Source organism: Amborella trichopoda, chromosome 9 (genome assembly GCF_054954075.1).
Source record: "Amborella trichopoda isolate Santa Cruz 75 chromosome 9, AtrichopodaSantaCruz75HAP2 v2.0, whole genome shotgun sequence".
Classification (NCBI taxonomy): Eukaryota; Viridiplantae; Streptophyta; class Magnoliopsida; order Amborellales; family Amborellaceae; genus Amborella; species Amborella trichopoda.
Genome location: NC_142344.1, coordinates 38354178 through 38359663, shown reverse-complemented (window position 1 = coordinate 38359663; position 5486 = coordinate 38354178). Strand labels below are relative to the sequence as shown.

Sequence of the window (5486 nt, the reverse complement as noted above, 5' to 3'; positions counted from 1 at the left end):
ATATGGAATGCCTCATAAGTCGAAGGGCTCCCTCGTTTTGAGTTCCCTAACACTTCCCTCAAGCCGAGTTCAACAGGCTGTCGGGGCTTCATCATTGTTAGACTTGGCACTTGAAGGCCTTGAGGCAATTGTTCAAATCGAATGGGCTCAAGACGGCCTTGGGGCCATATTTCTTTCACTTGCTTGTGACGAACATGGGGCCGCAGATAAGGTGAAGTGAGTCCATTTGTTTGACGACATAGCAATGAACAGTGTTGCTCATTTCAGGTTCCTCCATGCCTTGCAACAATTAGAACTACCTTTAGTTTACTAGGTCCCTTGAAACTGGAGACACTACTTTGGGCTTTCAGAGTGACACTTCCATCCTCTTTATCTGCTTAATTCGTTGATTCTAATAGACGTTCTCCTAGAATTGGAACCGACTTTCACTTCCATCTCGATTGTCTTGCCCTACAGAGGCGAGGGCAAAATTGAACAACTCCTGAAACGTATGACATTCATGAAAGAAAGGATTTCGTAGTTGACTTTGGAGGCTTAGGTTTACTTGAAGAAGGGGGGTGTTGACTGGCTGTCTTTTAGGGTATCCTCTTACCCCGAGCCCTTCCCCGAGCCCTGCCTTGAGGGCTAGCTCGTGTGTTTAAGGAGGAGTAGACAGGATGGTGCTCGTACGGAACTTCTTCGAGTACCACGTGCTAAGCTGCTTCGCGGTAGTGAGGGACATGTTCAATACTAATTTCTTTTTTCCATTGGTAGGGTCACCGGACTTGCAGGTGTGCGCATGGCCCATAACAGTGTTCGGGGTGGTTCTGTTAGGGCCCGAACTTTCCCAGCATATCATTATTCATCGGTGAATTGACAACATAGGAGAACTACCGCGCATGGAAAACCGCACGTAATTTACTGCCATACACAATTGACTAATGAATATAAATAATATCATACAAATGAAAAGAAAAGTGTGTATGTGGTGTGTTAAGTATTATTTTTATACATTGGGGTATGGTATATAAGTGAAGTGTTTATATTTTTTTTTAAGCATCATCAAATTTTATACAGCATGTGTTTGACTTTGTTATATATGTTATCATTGTATAAGAGTAATATATTTTCATACGTTTAGTATATTATAAGTAGAATTTGTGATGTGCATTATTTTTATATACATTCATTCATTTATTTATTTATTCGCACATTGGTATAGGTAGTCCATGAGGGACTACCTCCTTTTCCCCTTCTTCTTTTCCTCTCCATGTGCTTGCCACCTCATTGCCACATCACTTCATGCATGTGTGCCACATCACCTTATGCATGTGGCAACCTTCTCTCTCTCACTTTGCATGCAAGCCACTTGGCCTCACATGCAGCTCTCTCTCTGTCTCCCCCTTTAATTTATTCCCCCAACCCAATCTTGCCCTTACTCTCTCTCTCTCTCTCTCTCTCTCTCACACACACACATACACACACCCACGCCCTTCCTTGAAGCCATGGCTGAAACTTGAAGAGAAATCCTGTACAGGAGAAGGATTAGAAGCACTCTTGGGTACAACTAAGTGGATCAAACTACCTTTGTTTCCATAGTGTGTTGAACCATGCAATTAAAGATGATTCTAAGTGGGAATTTTTGGAAGTAGAAAGTGGCTGCATGCTAGTGAAATTGTGCACTGTTTTTACAGAATTAAGGCCCATATTGCATGATGAATTTTAGTACTGAAAATAACTCTGTTAGTCATGCAAATATGTGGAAGAGTACCCATGTATATTTAAATTAAGATGAAAAAGGTTTTGGGTTAATATCTATTTTAATTTGGAAATTATTAGTCATTTGTTAAGGGGTGTCAAAACTACTGTGAAGTTCCAGGGAAATTATATGACTTTGTAATGAACCTTTGACTGGCCAGATGTTATCCAATTTCTTTCAAAACAATTTTATTTGAAATATGTCGTGTCTAATTAAATCTTGATGTTTAAATCATGTTGAAACTCCATATAGATTGGCAGTTATGCCTCTGATAGTGTGGACATCTTACTGTTATCTGTCATAAACTGTTGTAATTTCTAGAAACTGTTACTCATGTTGTGTTGAACTTTTAACTATTCAAATGGAGTCCAATTGCTTTCCAACCACTGAAATTTGAAATATGTATATGTTTACGCCAATTTTGGTTTTCAAATCATCTTGAAATACTTTCTAGATTGAAAGTTATGCCTCTGTTAAAAGGGACATGTGACTGTTAGCAAATTGCAGCAGATTTTAGAAGTTCATTTCTGTTACCATGAGCTTTTGCCTAACCAAGTGGAGTCCAATTGCTTTCAATCCACGTCGATTTGAAATATGTATGTGTTTACTCAAATTGTTTTTTTAAAATCATCTTGAAATATCTTTTAGATTGAAAGCTATGCCTCTGTAAAGAGGAATATGTCACTGTTAACAAATTGCATCAGATTTCAGAACTTCATTTCTGTTGCCAAGAGCTTTTGACTAACCAAATAGAGTCCAATTGCTTTCAAATCACTTCCATTTGAAAGATATGTGTATCCACTTTGAAATTGGTTATGAAAACACATCAAAATTTCGTATAAATTGAAAGCTACGCCTTTGTTTATGAGACATGTTACTATCAGAAATTGCAGAAATTTCGAAACTGTATTCCACTCATACACTGAATTCTTGATTTGACCAAATGATGCTCACTAATCTGCCATGAGATACTGAAAATATATGCTTATGATACTATGAATGTTCGTGAATTCTTCAAAATAACAAAGAACGAGCAAATGAATGCTTGACCATGCACGTACACAGTGCAATATACTGTAATACTGACCACTGCGTAATGAGTCACTCATTAGTAGTGGGACACTGTGATACTGTGACTGTGACTGTGATATACTGTGATACTGACCACTACGCAATGGGTCACCTATTGGTAATGGGATACTATGATACTGTGATTGAGATATACTGTGATACTGACTAATATGCAATGGGTCACCCATTGGTAGTGCGATACTGTGATACTGTGACTGTGATATACAGTGATACTGACCAATACACAATGGGGCACCCATTGGTAGTGGTATACTATGATGCCAGCAATTATTGACTGTGCCCCAACTTCAATGATAGGAATGGTGTCAGGAGGTGAAACTAAATAACAGGGAGGGTCGTGCCCCCCGAATTTAAATGGGCACTACGTAGTGTAACACCCTCTCGCCTGAAGGCATGAGGAGAGGGTCATGTCTTGCAAGGCCACTGCCTATCGAAAACCCCAAGTGCGATGGGGAGTGTGTGCGTGAGTGAGGACATTATGAAATGGGACACCCATTTTTCATTGACCTCCCTCCTAAATGAAGTTAGAAGTTTCAAGTTACAACATTGTCTTAGCCTGACCGATGTGACTTCTACTTAGGGAGTAGACGACTCTAATCTTTTCCTGTGTACTTTGTGTGTTTTTTCAAGGTACTGACCTGTTACTATAATAAGAGGAGAAATAGTTGTTAGCTCATGCAATATGTGCTGCCCTAATCTCAAAATCATACTTTGTTTTACACTGCTAATGAATTATGATGCATGACTATACTTTGTGATGCCTGTATGAATTGTGGGTTATATCATTATATCATTACATATGTATAGGACGAAATGCAATGTTACTGATCTACTTACTGAGCTTTTAGCTCATTGCTTCCATTTTTTTTCCATCTGTGTAGAGTGATAACCAACCATTCAAGAGTGGATAGCTAGACAGTGGTGGCAAGCATTTAAAGCTCAGGACTTGGCAAGAGAAACCTTTTGATAGTAGGTGTCTGGTGGCAGTGCCACAGAGTTGTTTCGATGTAATACTATAATTTTGTTGTCAGGCCTGTAGCGCCTTGAATAGAATTGCAAATAATTTTTGGAGAATGCATATGTATAAAATGGTTTTATTTTATTTCGTTTTATGGAGCATGAATAATGAGTTTTTATTTTCTTTCGTGGTTTGCTTTGATTCCACATTTCTAAACGCATTGAGCCACTCGCACATGAGTGACATTCGCGACTTCTGGTGGAGAAAGCTGGGTGATGGAGGAGACAAGTGGAGAAGATATTAGACGTCCTAGGAACCTTCATGTTGGAAGGGGATGCTGAGCACTGGTGAGGCTCAGTGAAATAATCTTGGGAAAGGTCTGGGACAGTAATAACTTGGGAAAATTTTCTAGAAGCATTTAATGAAAAGTATTTCCCTGACTCGACGTGAGAGGAAAGGCGTAGAGCTTATTGAGTTGCAATAAGGGAAGTTGTCAGTAGAGTAATATGCAGCCCAATTCACTGAGCTCTCATGATATGCGTTGCACATCATTAACACGGAGGTGCAAAAGGTGAATAAGTTTGAGAGAGGCCTCAGGCAAGAAATAAGGGAGAGGGTGATATCGGCAAACCTCAAGACCTTCTCCCCTTTAGTAGACCGTGCCATGAAGATTGAGAGGGACTATGAAGAGTCTCAGTTAAAGAAAGAAGGAAGAATGGGGCCCGCCCAATTTGTGAACCTTGGGAGGAAGACTCGACCACCTCCAAGGAAACGTTTTAAGGGAGGAAACAATCGAGGAGATATGAAGATTCAGAAGACCTCCCCGGGCGACATAAGGGAAAATCGGTGCCTGGCCTGCCCTTACTGTGGGTTAAGCAACCATTCGGCAGCTGAGTGCTATAAGAAAACAAAATCATGTTTTAGATGTGTCAAGCCTGGCAGCCTGATCAAAGACTAACTGGTGAAAGGGCTAGAGAACCGGCCGAAGAAACAAGGTTGGGTATTTACGCTCACCAAACAAGAAGCAAGGCATCTACTTCTGTGATCTAATGTACGCTCTTTGTTTGTGGCATAGAAGCTAAGATTCTGATTGACCCTGGATCTTCTCACTCTTTTGTTCCACCTCACTTTGCATGCCACATAAATGTTAGACCTTCACCTCTTGACTGGACTTTGGTAGTATGCACACCTATGGGGGAATCTATGGAACCTAAAATTGTTTATAAACACTGTGGAGTCTTGCTGAAAGGGTGTGTTTTACCTATAGACTTGATATTGTTAAACATTCAAGATTTTGATGTCATCTTGGGCATGGACTGGTAGTCCACACATCATGCTACAATAAATTGCTATGATAAAACGGTGACCTTTAGACTCCAAATTCGGCCTGAGTTGAACTTTATTGCCATTAAGGACGTTCGCCCTCTACATTTAATATCTGCCCTTCGAGCTTCTCGCCTTTTGGCCAAAAGATTTGTTGGGTACCTGGCTTATGTAGCAGAGAATCGGGACATCCAATCTAAGTTGGAGGAGATACCAATGCTAAGAAAATACCCCGATGTTTTTCCAGAGGAATTGTCCTCTTTACCTCCAGTCAGGGAGATAAAATTTGAGATAAATGTGGTCCCAAGTACTATGTCCATCTTTAAAGCCCCTTATAGAATGGCCCCAGCAGATTAAAGGAACCGAAAGAGAAAC

At 40.2% G+C, this 5486-nt stretch overlaps 1 long non-coding RNA gene across 1 annotated transcript; it reads left to right on the top strand.

The window, feature by feature from the left end:
- The first annotated feature begins 1425 nt into the window (after positions 1 to 1425).
- Positions 1426 to 3932, top strand: LOC148780521 (uncharacterized). The gene is made up of 2 exons (XR_016041473.1): positions 1426 to 1540; positions 3712 to 3932. It is a non-coding gene; the product is annotated as an uncharacterized LOC148780521 (long non-coding RNA).
- The last annotated feature ends 1554 nt before the right edge of the window (positions 3933 to 5486 follow it).